The 13,843-nt window shown below is 46.5% G+C and overlaps 1 long non-coding RNA gene across 3 annotated transcripts in view; it reads left to right on the forward strand.

Annotated features, from left to right (window-relative positions):
- The window catches only part of LOC113604685 (uncharacterized), a 110,803-nt gene that overhangs the window by 68,753 nt on the left and 28,207 nt on the right, over positions 1-13,843 (forward strand). Inside the window, exon 3 of one of the 3 annotated variants that reach the window (XR_008295939.1) lies at positions 11,853-12,311. The exons of 1 other annotated variant lie outside the window; for it this stretch is intronic. This is a non-coding gene — a long non-coding RNA (uncharacterized LOC113604685). Of the gene's footprint in view, positions 1-11; positions 3,059-11,852; positions 12,312-13,843 lie in introns of those variants that run through there. One more of the 3 variants, XR_008295940.1, reaches the window with a different exon arrangement.

The following is a 13,843-nucleotide window of genomic DNA, read 5'->3' on the forward strand; positions in this document are numbered from 1 at the left end:
AATCTTTTCAGCTGGGACACTGCAGCACGAAGGTCCAGAAAGGCAAGTGACCTAACCTGGTGGTGGAGTTGGAAGATGAGCTCACTCTTCTCAACCTCCGCACAAGTGGTTCCCACTGCACTCGCCCCCACCCTATTATCACGTCCCACTGTGCGGCCAATAGGACAATGTGATGTCAGGGGTCTTAGAACTGTTGCAGGGGAACCAAAGTTGAAATGTTTGCCGCGAACACTCCGCCTCGGGAGTGCTTTTGATGACTCAGTCCCTGTGATATTGTGATTTACAGTAAGAAAGACATACGTGGTCTCTGTCCCCTTTTCTGGCACAGAGCTTCTAAAACCCTTGAGATTTCCTAAGTGATGAGGGCAGTCAGGGTGTCTTTGGTTAAGTTAATGAGGCGCCTTTTGGAAAGCACCTGAAGATGGGGGCTGGTTGCCAAGAGAACCAACAGTGTGGTGCCAGTGTTGCAACTTTCAGTCTGTCTACTCCCCCCGCCCCCATCTCCGGAGGAGGGGCTGGAGACCCAGTTCAGTTGCCAATGGGCAGTCATTTGATCAACCACGGCTACGTAATAAAGCCTCAGTAAAAATACAAAGGATGGGGTTCAGAGAACTTCCTCATTAGCAAAACGAAGGAGACTGGCAAGAGTGTTACACTTGGAGAGGGCACGAAGCTCTGTGCCCCTTCCCCTTCCCTTGCCCTATGCATCTTTTCCATGGGCTATTCCTGAGTTACCTCCTCTGAAAGAAACTGGTAACAATACCTGTTTATTCTTATTACCAGTAAGTAAAATGTTCCCCGGAGTCTTGCGAGCTGCTCTAGCAAACTAATTGAACCCAAAATGGGGTTTGTGGGGGTCTCCGATTTGTGACCAGTCAGAAGCACAGGAAATAACCTGGACTTGTGATTGGCTCAGAAATGGGGGGGGGGCACTCTTGTAGAACTGGACCCTTCAAATGCAGAGTCTGATGCTCTCTCTGAGTAGATAGTGTCAGAATTGAGTTGAATGGTAGGCCACCCCACTGGTGTCTGAGAATTGCTTGGTACGGAGGGAAAAAAAAAAGCCTCATACCTTGGAATAAGTGACATCGGGGTTCAGAATGGCTTATGCCAAAAGATGCCACTTTGGTATATTGACTATTTTAAATTAAAGGTACTTGAGAAACAGCTGGTCCAATAAACACCGTCTGAAAATAGGAAATGCATTTGCCATGTGAAAGGTACCCTCCCTGTGGCAGAAGCGTGGAAGGCATCCTTATCACTAGACACAGGGAATTTAGGGCTGAGGAAGGCTGTATAAACAAATCTCATTACTTCTTCACCATTTTACTACCCTTAGCTCAAACCCCTTTGTCTTGTCAATTCTTTATGGACTCACTGGTTCTTTGTCTAAAAGGCATAAAAGCTTCTTGTTCTGGTCACGTCTTTGAGTCTCATATCTTTGTGGGGCTCCTGAAGGTGCATGTGCAATTAAACTCGTTTTGCTCCTGTTGGTCTATCTTTCTATGACAGGGGCAGTCTCAACCAAGAACCTAGAAGGGTAGAGGGAAAATTATTTTTCCCTCCCTGCAGTGATCAGAACCTGTAGTCCCCAAATGGAAAATGCTCGTGGAATCATCTGGTGGTTACTTTACTTCTTTAGACTGGTAATGACGTGTGGATATGCCTTTGAATGATAAGGAGCATGAGGCTCACAGGACTATGTGGTTGGAGGGAAAGAAATACCAGAACCCAAGTCTGCTGACATTTGCTCCTCTCACCTGTGATTGGAGCCCGTCTGCTCTTGCCACGAAAGCAACTGGGCCCTTTTGCAAAAACAAGAAATTAGCATAGGCCTGGAAAAAACCTGGAGATAAAAGCAAATTGTTACGCTTCTGGCTTTTTCTCTTTTTGGGGGTGGGGAGTAGGGATAAGGATCTTTGCAGGTGGAAAGATTGTGATGGCTTCATTTAGATGTCATGTTCTCAGAGTTCTGAAGGTGACATCAGCCTGGGCCAAAAGTAAGGAGCACGACCTCCTTCGTGCCAACACTGTCCTTCGTAATGCTTCCTTCGTCTGCTGGCTGATGGCTGAAAGGGAGCCTGTAAATACCCTGGGATAGGTACCTCTAATATAAATGTGTGCTGTAGGATAAGTAATAGATATCGTCTCCTTTGCTTGGAACAGGCTGTCACGTAAAAGAGGCCAGAAAGAGGCGACGGTCCCAGTGAGGGGCTAAGTTTAGAAGAAATAAGCATACATTTTCTTGGGTTCTCATTTTGCTTAACACTAGCATTGGGAGGAAGGGAAGCTTTCCAAGAGCACAGGAAGAGAAACTGGGCCTCGGCCAATCTTTTGGGCCAAACAGAATTCAGAGAGCGTGATGTGTTTTCGAAAATGCTTGGCAAGCTAGTTATTTCAGATCCCTTGGGCCTTCGTGGCTCGGAAGCCTGCTTAGATCTGACTAGTCAAGCCCACGAAGATGTCTAATGACGACTCACACTTCCACAAGCGACTGTCTGAACAGTGTTACTATTCCCCGAAAGATTTGTGAGGCTCTTTCTGCTGATGCCATAGGACCTGCATCAACTTAGATTGTCGATGCCAGGCCAAGTTTGCACATACATAGACAAAACCTTAAAAAGTATCTTCCTGCCCGTGAGAAAAATGACTTCCGACACGTTTCCCAGAAAACTGAAGTGTGTTTGTTTGCTTTCCTAGGACTTAAAATTCAAGGTTTTTTCCTCCCCCGGTGCAGCTGATTGATGGCACTTATGGAGTTTGAATCAGTCAGTCGGCATGGTTCGGCTAAGTTAAGCAAAATCTGACTTCCCTGTCCTCGGGAAGGACAGCATTGAGGACATCTGGGGATCTCCATAGCAGAAACGATCCAACGCTCCCTTTTGGGTGAATAGTGGAAGAGCCTATAACCTCAGTTTCCCTACGTATGTCATCCATTCAGGACCCGTTGTGCGGGAAGAGAGGTTCTGCAGCTGTGGAGACCCCGAGCCCACCTCTTGATGACAGGGATAGCAGGACCGTTAGAAATAGGGAAGCGGTAGTTCCCTAAAGAAAAGAAGGGATGCTAAGTGGAGAGTAACAACACCTGGCTCCCTTTTCTGGACCCCTGGGAGGAGACAGCATGTTTTACTGGAAGTGAGGGAGCCGGCGGTGAAGGGAGACGTAGGGCATCCAGATCCACCATGGCCAACTCTCTGCGACATCCTGGGAGCCTGGCGGACCCTGGGACTTTTTATGTTCTGCCCGCCTGCCGAGCCGCCCTGAGATTCAGAGGAAAGAATGGATGGGAGAGGGTTTTGCAGACTGCAACGCACTTGTGGATGCTGTGAACCACACCAGGCACCTTCCGAAAGCCCGGAGTGGGTTTCAGAACCCGCGAGGGAAACCCCTAGAGAAGCAGACACAGCAACATCGAAAGCCTGACTCGAGGGAGACAGACTCACACGTCCGAGTCCACAGGGAGCAGTATTGTGCAGCCAGGATGGATGAAGAAGGCCACTCCCTAAAGTTCCCCTGGAGATGCTTTATCTGGTTCTGACCAGAGGCCGAGTGTGTCCCTTGCTGGGTTCAGGCCATGTTTTGGCTTCCCAGGAATCTCTCACCCTCCCACCCCCACCCCGGGGACTCTTCAGAACTGAATGCTGCTGCATTTTCCTTCCCACGTCTTGTTTGATCTCCGATGGAAAGAACGTGACTTGTCCCGAATGCAATTTCCCTTCCTCTGTCTCTCTGCCTTCCGAAGGGGGTCGCGCTTTCCAGATCGCTGCTCAGCATTTTATTTTGCACACAATGCTTCTCAAACCTTCTGGAGTGATCTCTTTGGACAGTGCTATGAGGTGTGTCATTAGGAATTTCCGAGTACCTCACGCTTGAAGAAACTCAGCCACAGGGCAAGCTAGGGCTGTGCCTCCGGACAGACGTGCAAAGAAGGAGCTGTTCGGGGGGGAACCAGGGCTTTACTGCGGGGCTGCTGAGGCACCCACTTTCTCTTCCCTCAACCCCCCTGTCAGATCGATGGCAGTCATTGCACAGAGCACTCAAGAGACACGTTTTTTACTGTAATATTTTCACTTAGTTGTTGAAAATTCAGATACGCTCTGGGGGGGGATGATTGGGTGGGGAGCCTAGTGTTAAACGTCAGCCAAAAATATCACTTCGATGATACAGTACAGCTAGCTTCACGCAACCCATTGAGACCCAGCTTTGGCATGAGTTACATATCATCACAGCCCCGTCCACGGGGATCCAATGACCGCTAGGGCCTTGTCATCGCGTGACTCCGCAGAGCTCTGACCCCGGGATACGGCAGAATGCTTGGTCACCGAGGAGCACATAGTTATCTTTCGGAAGAGGTGTCCGAATCACTTGCTATGACGGGACCATCAGAACGGGCACGAGCGGCTAGAAGCTGAGAAGCAGAAATGTCCTGAGCAAGGAGGAAAGGAAGCCACAGCCAGATTTCAGAGGTCAGGGACTGGGGAGCTGGCAGGTGGGAAAGAGGAGGACACGGACACTGAGAAGTCCCAGCAGGCATTCGGCCAGAGCGATAGCCGCGAAGCTAGAGGAGTGAGGCAAACAAAGTAAGACGCGAAAGGCGCAGCATTGTCACCCCTCAGTGAGATCTAGCTCATTCCAACCTGTTTTCCTCTGCTCTGGCTGCTATCATAGAAAGCCACCGACTGGGGGGCTTAAATGACAAGACGTTTATTTCTCAAAGCTCTAGAGGCTGGAAGTCCAAGATCAGGTGCCAGCAGGTTCCATGCGTCTGGTAGAGCTCCCTTCCGAGCAGATAGGCAGCTGTCATCTTGCTGTGTCCTCATACAGCAGAGAGAGAGAGAGAGAGAGAGAGAGAGAGAGAGATCGTCTCTTGCATCTCTTCTGGTAAGGTCACTAATCCCATCACGATGGTACCACCCTCGTGCCTAATCACTCCCAAAGGCCCCACCTCTTAACACCATTACACCGGGGGATTAGGGCTTCAACACATGAATTGGGGTCGGGGACACAAATATTCAGTCCATAGCATACGGTTCTAGATGCACTGGAGGTCTGGAATCGCTTCCGTCGTTCTTCTTGGTTGCTCATCGCTTGAGTCCCCTCTCGGTGTCTCCAGTGTGACGAGTTCTCTGCTGTATAAATCTCTGTGGGCGTCAGAGTGCACCTGCCATCGTGGCCAAAGGAATCACCTTTCTTGCAGGGAGGCGAGACCTAGGCTTTGCCAACCTCACACACAGCCCTTGGGTTTGAAGGGGCCCAGAAGCAGGGACTTCAGAGGATTCTCTGCAGTGCACGACTGTGTCCCCGGCGTGGTGGCGGCTGCGGTGAGGCAGCAAGACGGAGGTCCCATGGCAGCTGGGGCAGCAGTGCATCCTGGGTCTGCTGCTTGGGGCCACTGCTGACCGGGACCTGGGAGCCAGTTCTGCTGTGGGATGTGCGGGTTTCTGGACTCGCTCCCCAGATCTTTTAGTGATTCCATGAGGTACTTCATTTCTTTTAAATTACTCTTTCTGCTTAGGTCAGCCAGAGTCGATTGCTGTTCCTAATGATCCTACCTAATGAATTGCTATGTTCCAGACAGCAAACAAACATCAAAGGACCCCAAAGGCCTTGTGTCAGGAATGTCCGTCTATAAGACTAGCTCTGGCTTGTTGAGGATGTATTTTTGCCTACTGTTCTAAGTTGTAAGGCGACAGTCTCTGTAAAGCGGTCATGTTTCAGATCCACCTTGCCAGACCGTCCCTAAGCCTGGTAGGACTGGGTGCCCGGGGTGGTGAGTCCTCCCCAAGGACCTGGGCCGTGCTGACTCATGAATGGAGTCCTGCCTTGCACCGTATCTAAGAATAGAGGCCAGCGTTCTTCTTGGTCTCTTCTAGAGTCCCTTCCAAGGGCCTAGCTTTGCTTCTTTTCTCCTGACTTGCAAGAGTGTTACAATGACCTCTGCGATGCCTAATGTTCTCCCAATTTCGGCTTTTCACTTCCAAAGCTGAGACCTTCCTCTGGACCCTTCCCACTCCAAATTTTTCAGGTGCTGGCCTGGACTCAGGACCTGCTCACTGGTTCTCTATTCTCTCCTCAAGACACCCCTGCTTCTGCCCCTGTTCCCCTCCATGCATCTGTGTCCCATGAAAGCTCTCCTCCCTGGGTTCCCAGTGATGTTGCCACCTTGCAGCATACCCCGACTTTCAGCAGGGGTCAAAGGGGTGCATATTAACAGGCACCAAGGAGTCCTTGCTTCTGAGGCGTAATCCCATCCTGGCCAGAATCTCCTTATGTGTTCCTGCTGTGACAAATGCTTACCCTGGAGGCAGAAAACAGAACAAGGTCAAAATCAAGGGCCTAGGTTGACAACTGTAGTTTCTTCAGGTTACCTAGAATGAGCAGGAATGAGAAATTGCATTTCAGGAATTAGAAAAAGAAGATGAAGAAAGTAGAGCCTTAAGGCAGAGAGAGAGAGAGAGAGAGAGAGAGAGCGCGCGCGTGCAACATCAAGCCCAAATCTGATATATCAGACACTTAATGTTAGATACCAAGATGAAATACCCTAAAAGCTATTTGATGAGGTTTTTGGGGTGATAGTGGGGTTCGTGGGGTCTGGAGCCAACGACCTAGAAAGAATTCTTGAAAACGCCTTTGGTGAATAAAGGTGATTTTATTAAAGCATGGACAGGGGCGCCTGGGTGGCTCAGTCGGTTGGGCGTCCGACTTCGGCTCAGGTCATGATCTCGCGGTTCATGGGTTCAAGCCCTGCGTCGGGCTCAGTGCTGACAGCTCAGAGCCTGGAGCCTGTTTCAGATTCTGTGTCTCCCTCTTTCTCTGACCCTCCCCTGTTCATGCTCTCTCTCTCTCTCTCTCTGTCTCAAAAATAAATAAATGTTAAAAAAAAAAAAAAATTAAAGCACGGAGACAGGACCCGTGGGCAGGAAGAGCTGTCTCGGGACCATAAGGAGAGACTGGGTATATCCTATGGGGTTGAGGGAGGTAAAGTCCAGGGGAAGTTTCCAGTGAGATTTTCATATGCTAAAGAAGACTCCCAGGATACTGGAGGCCTAGCTATTGTCAAGCTAAGGTTGTTTTTCCCTCTAGCAAAGCATTAACATTAAGACGTAGGGAGTTCCTGGAGAAACTGCCAGCCTCAGGTTAGAAGGTTAGAAGGAAATTTAGTTCTGTCTGCCATTTCCTTTTGCCTTTGTTTCCCACAGCACTATGGAGGGGTGATGAAGAATTTTAGGTCCTTCCGGTCTATGATTTCTATCAGTGCACCATTTCTTTTTCCCCTTTTCTTCGTTCTTGGACAGCCAGGAGTGTCCGAGGAATATCACACATATCCCACCTGGGGGTGGGGGCATTTGTGGCCTGTCCCCTTGCCTTCTGCTCCCTTATCACTGTTGACATCCAGAAATCCTTGTGAGGAGCTTGGTAATTTGAAATGATTACTATGCAAGATAAATGAAAAGGAAAACCTTAGTTTCTTAAGGTTGGGAACAGAACTCCAATGTAATCATTTATGCTTCCGGTCAAAGTACTCAGCCTCCACTTATCCACTGTGATCAACTCACTGGCTGCAATGCAATTGTTTTTACATTTACCTTTGGATCTAAGCCCTTAATCTAATCAGCGGTTGAGACAGGTAGGAAACACATGTTAAAGAGAGGCCCGTCTACTAAGTTAGAAATCACAGTAGACTTGCAGCCCGTATTATTTTAATCGTGTCGGCTGTAAGAGTCTCTGCGTGTTTAGCTCTGATGAAATCGGTCTAATGAAGTAAGGCTCAAGTAGTTTTAATTAGTTTGTGCGAAAATGTAGACGTTTCACGCTGTTTTGTGTGGGCTCATCTCTGAGAAAAAGAGCAATCCATCTTTTTCTCGCCCCCCCCCCCCATTTCCTGATTATCCAGCTCTCAGTAGAACATTATCTCTTACCTGCTTACCAATTTGGTAAGAGAAAGTTGGATGGCTTTACCAGCAGGTGTTGTAAAACTCTAAAATTAGGATCATTGAAATTCGATATAGCAGCAAATTAGGCCCTGTAGTGCCAGAAAGTTTTGAATGTTCCCTAAAATTGTTCCCCAAATGTCTTTGTTTTCTGGAATGCACCGAAGCCCATTTGTTCCTGACACACTGGATATGAAAGAGGCCCCTGGGCTTCCTCTTGATGGAACACATCAGGCTGTGAATAAATTACTTCTCAAAACTTGGCTAAGTTTTGCACTCTAGAAGCAATCTGTAAGAGTTTTAAGGTTGCGTGGCCTTTGTGAGATACTGCAGAGAGCTGGCTTTGAGAATTAGCCAAGAAAAAAAAAACATAAGTATGCCTTTCTTAATCAAGTAGATTCAGATTCAGGGTATTTTAAGTCTGTCTCTGAAGGACTGTTGAAAAGTCTCCATGACCTTCGAGAAGCCTTGGGGCAAAAGAAAAAAATTGCTTGGGGGTTATTTTGTATTTATATTTCAATTGGTTCCAAATCAGGCTCGTGCCCAGCTTTCTTACTCAATGATTACTGTTAGGTTAGATTAAAAAAAATGTTTTTTAAATGTTCATTTATTTTTGAGAGAGACAGAGAGACAGAGTGCAAGCAGGGGAGGGGCAGAGAGAGAGGGAGACACGGAATCTGAAACAGGCTCCAGGCTCTGAGCTGTCAGCACAGAGGCCAACGTGGGGCTCCAACTCCTGGACCTCGAGAGCATGACCTGAGCTGAAGTTGGAAGCTTAACTGGCTGAGCCAACTCGGGTGCCCCTACTTTGCATTGTTGATCATTCTTCTGGCTTAGAATTCCATATCCAGTTTGAGTATCAGAACCTGAGTTACCGGGCTATTCAGGCTTCTTAGTTTGCAAACGGAGGCCACCTCTGGTTAGTTCAGGCAGAAATGGAAGTTATTAAATGGCTATCAGAGAGCTCAGAAGGGACAGGGAGGCTGGAGAAAAATAGAAATGAAGCAATAGAGAAAGACCAGAGGGTCAGAGCCCCAGAGCATGCCCCATGGAGAGGCTGGCTGGGGCCACTCTACGGCACCAGGGGAAGCTAGGTGCCCTTTGCAGACCACAGCTGACACCACCATCAGGGGAGACTTCTTTGAGGGGGGTCCTGATTCCGTGCATCATTTCCTCTAGAGTAAAATCCAGGGGGATCATCCAGTTGTCTAAGGCCTAGTCCCACCCCCAAGCCGCAGCTATCGGGGCCAGGGGAAGACAACTGTCCACATTTGAATTTGAGGCTTCCGTGGTGAGATGGCATTTTGCCAACTACCAAGAGTCACACGATGAATGGCGGATTCCAGAACCACAGGAAGGGTGTTCTGATGATGAGAAGCCAAAAAAAGAAAAGAAAAGAAAAGGAAAGGAAAGGAACGGAACGGAAAGGAAAGGAAAGGAAAGGAAAGGAAAGGAAGAAAATGGAAAAGAAAAGAAAGAAAAGAAGAGAAAAGAAAAGAAAGAAAAGAAGAGAAAAGAAAGAAAAGGAAAGGAAAGGAAAGAAGGAAAAGAAAAGAAAAGAAAAAAGAAAAGGAAAGGAAAGAAAAAAGAAAAGAAAGAAAAAAGGAAAGGAAAGAAAGGAAAGGAAAGGAAAGAAGGAAAAGAAAAGAAAAGAAAAAAGAAAAGGAAAGGAAAGGAAAGAAAGAAAAAAGGAAAAGAAAGAAAGAAAAGGAAAGAAAGAAAAGAAAAGGAAAGAAAGAAAACGGAAAATAAAAGAAAGAAAAGAAGAGAAAAGAAAGAAAAGGAAAGGAAAGGAAAGAAGGAAAAGAAAAAAGAAAAGAAAAAAGAAAAGGAAAGGAAAGAACGAAAAAAGGAAAGGAAAGAAAGAAAAGGAAAGGAAAGAAAGAAAAGAAAAGAAAAGAAAAGGAAAGAAAGAAAACGAAAAAGAAAAGAAAGAAAAGAAGAGAAAAGAAAGAAAAGGAAAGGAAAGAAGGAAAAGAAAAGAAAAGAAAAAAGAAAGGAAAGGAAAGGAAAGAAAGAAAAAAGGAAAGAAAGAAAAGAAAGAAAAGGAAAGGAAAGGAAAGAAGGAAAAGAAAAGAAAAAGGAAAGGAAAGGAAAGAAAGAAAAAAGAAAAGAAAGAAAAAAGGAAAGGAAAGAAAGAAAACGGAAAAGAAAAGAAAGAAAAGAGGAGAAAAGAAAGAAAAGGAAAGGAAAGAAGGAAAAGAAAAGAAAAAAGAAAGAAAAGGAAAGAAAAGGAAAGAAAGAAAAAAGAAAAGAAAGAAAAAAGGAAAGAAAAGAAAGAAAAGGAAAGGAAAGGAAGAAAAGAAAAGAAAAGAAAGAAAAGGAAAGAAAAAAAAAGAAAGAAAAGAAAGGAAAGGAAAGGAAAGAAAAAAAAAGAAAAGAAAAGGAAAAAAAAAGAAAAAGAAAAGAAAGCAAGCAGGCAGGCCGGGCAAATGTCTGCTCTGTGGCTGATGGGGACGTGGAGGCTGGAGGAACTGGGTGGCTCAGAATATTAACCTTGTAAATTACTTCCAAAAATGGACTTGTGTTTTGGAATATGACAGAAAGAGTGCCAGAGAGCCACGAAGTTGGAAGTAGGCTGAGGGTCCCTCACTGAGGTGAGGGGTATCGCTGCCCAGTTTGGTGGCCCAAGGGACAGCAGCCACGAGGTCAGGGCCCAGGACTCCACAGTGGTTGCCAAACCTGCCAGGGCCCAGCCGTGGTGGACAACCGTGGGTGTTTCAGCCTCACCGCTCGCCTCCTGCTGAGTTGTTTTCTCTCTTTATCAACCAGGTGAGAAGCTTGAACTAAGTTACTCCGTAATTTCTTCTGACGTCGGTGTGCTGCTGATTCTTTCTCAGATTCTGATGTTTGTTCTGACCTTCATTCGCTCACCTGGGCATCACTTTTAGCGGATCCTGTTGTGAGAGAGAGAGAGAGAGAGCACGAGCAGGGGAGGGGCAGAGAGAGAGGGAGACACAGAATCCGAAGCAGGCTCCAGGCTCTGAGCTGTCAGTGCAGAGCCTGACCCAGGGCTTGAACCCACGACCCATGAGATTATGACCTGAGCTGAAGTCGGACGCTTCACCGACTGAGCCACCCAGGCGCCCCCTGAGCCTCCTTGACTCAGTGAAAATGAGTGCTCAAAAGGAAGGGGTTATGGGGCATCTGTGTGGCTCAGTCGGTGAAGTGTCCAACTCTGGATTTCGGCTCAGGTCATGATCTCATGGTTTGTGGGTTCGAGCCCCAAGTCAGGCTCTGTGCTAACAGTGTGGAGCTTCTTGGGATGCTCTGTCTCCCTCTCTCTCTGTCCTCCCCCACTCCTCTCTCTCAATATAAGTAAATACATTTTTTAAAAAAGGAGGGGTTATGGAGCGCATGTTTGAGACCCTCCAATTCATATATTGAAGCCTGAAACCCCACCATGACCATATTTGGAGATGGGGCCTGTGAGGCTTAATGTTAAACATCAAATGAGGTCATGAGGGCGAGGCCCTAACCTGACGGGGCTGGTGCCCTTGCAGGAAGAGAAAAAAAGACACCAGGGTTCACTCTGTCCCCGTGCATTTAGAGGAAAGGCCGTGTGAGAACAAAGTGGTCTGCAAGCCAGGAAGAGAGCTCTCCCCAGAAACTGAAGCCTGTGGGAATCCCGATACTGGACTTCCCAGCCTTTAGAACTGTGAGAAAAGCAATTTCCGGTATTTAAGTCACAAAGCCGGTGGTATTCCGTTATGATCACCCAAACAGACTAATACAGAAGAACATAAGCCATCACCACCAAATATTTACTTTTAGGAAGTGCTTATCCTCTGCTGGCCTGATGGTTTCCTTGCAGTCACTTGACTTGGTGAGAAATTATCCTACTGCCATCTTTGATTACATTCCAGGACTCATTTAACAATAATAAAACACTTTTCCAAGTTTGCGAGCCTTTCTTTGCAGTGAATCTTCTGGAGTGTACCCGGATGTGAGACCATCATTGGGAAACTCATCTTGGAGAAACATCTCATTCGAATGAATTGGTAAGTGAGTGATAAAAAAATGCTGGGGAAGATTGTTGAAATTTTTTCCAACCTTAAAGGCACGGCTAGAGTACGTGGTCTATAAAACACTGTGACCGGCTCTTTCGCAAAATAGCAGATTCTGAACATTCCACTGACTTTTTTCCTTTCAGGGCAGGAACATTGGAAAGCAAGGCTTAGATTATATCCAAGATGCAAAATACCTTGGGACATTTATCTTGGAATTGTTTTCGGAAAGAAGCCCCATTCTTAGGAGCATTCTCAATAGATAAATAATGTTTGTCTTTTAAGATAGCTGTCAAAAATGGGAACTGAAATCTGGTAACACGCTGAGCTATGCCAATGCCCTTCGCTCACAAAACAAAAACAAAAACAAAAACCAAACCAAAGGTTGAGAAGAAAGTTATTAAACTGGCTTTTTGTGAAAGTCACGTGTCTGAAAGTAGCTCAGAAAGATTCAGAATGGCCGTCCAAACACTTGCCAATGGCCTTGTCACCAAAATGGTCACATTCTCTCCCACTGCGATGGTTTTAAAGGACAGCGTGCATTTGCATTGTCATTTTGCTGTCGCTCCTTTTGAGCTCTCTCTAACCATTCTAGGATTTTCTTCCTTTTATATACTCCTTCCCCTGAGTGAGTAACAGCAGTCAAGGAGGCTTTTAAAATGCACGGTCAGGATGGCTGTTAACACTGGTTTCCAAAAAAAGGTGCCATGATTTATGTAAGGTCTTTCCGCTGAGCAAAATGTGTGAACTTTTCTTTATACCATGACCTCTCGGTGTGTAGGACCTAACTGCAAATTTCTGAACCACTTTATTTAAACACATTACTGTGCTCAGAAGAGCTGGATGGATTTGGGCCCCGAGACATCTCATTTCTCCTCAAGTCCAGAGAATCGTGGAGCCGTGAGATCTGAAATGTTAAGAATGAATTAACTTTTTTTCCTCGTGGAACTGAAATAAGAACAGTTTTGAGAGGCACCATTTGGTGAAACAAAACAAAAGGAAGTGGGCTTGGGGCTCCAGGACTCGGGCGTTTTCTTTTTCCAACTCTGGCAAATATTTACCATCTGCTTTTCATTTTTTTTTTTTTTTAGTCACAGACATGAGCTCTTTGGAAAGCACCAATGTGGCTTTATTATGGGTTTTTATGTGCTTGAAATCTTTGCATCAGAGTGGCCTTTGAAACAAAGGGTGGCTACAGAAAGCTTTGCACGTTTATAAAACAAAGGCTTGGGCCAGAAATAGCATGATGTCTGATATTACAATCACTGAAATGACATGTTTTCCCTGAATATATTCAGTGGTGCAAAAATTGCAAATTTAGTTTCCTAGCCTGAAATCGTTTTGCCTTATCATCATTAATAAGGGCATAAGAAGGGTGAGTTCAGACACGGGTTTAGATCCAAATTGGCTTCCACTTTAGGTTAAAAAAAAAAAATCATAATGCCCAAACTGAAAACGAAGGCAGGGAGACCTACATGTAGATATCAAGAAGCGTGTTGGCCACCATCCATTGTGATTCTTCCCTTCCAATAGTAATGGTATGACTCTTCAAATCCATCGCCGTGAGTTGAGCCTCGATGTATATGATGAGTCCGTTGGGTATTCGTGCAGCATGAAGTGTTTGTGCTGAGTGTTCACTTGTGGTCTCTTGGTCCCAAGTCCACCCTGCAGTGCTTGGCTGTCTGACGTTAGGGCTGAGACCCTATAAGTTAGATGCCCTCCCCTCTGGTCCGTTCTGCATCCCGACGCAAGGTGACCTGTCACCAAGTAGAGCGCCAGTGGGAGATGGGGCGGGGGGCGGATTTCCCTCCTGTTTCGAGTCCCTGTTTGCCTCCATATCCAGCAGCTCAAGCCGGCCCCTCAGCTTCTTTCAGTACTTCTAGAACCTGTTGTGTCACGCCCACC

Source organism: Acinonyx jubatus, chromosome B1, assembly GCF_027475565.1.
Source record: "Acinonyx jubatus isolate Ajub_Pintada_27869175 chromosome B1, VMU_Ajub_asm_v1.0, whole genome shotgun sequence".
In the NCBI taxonomy this organism is placed as follows: Eukaryota; Metazoa; Chordata; class Mammalia; order Carnivora; family Felidae; genus Acinonyx; species Acinonyx jubatus.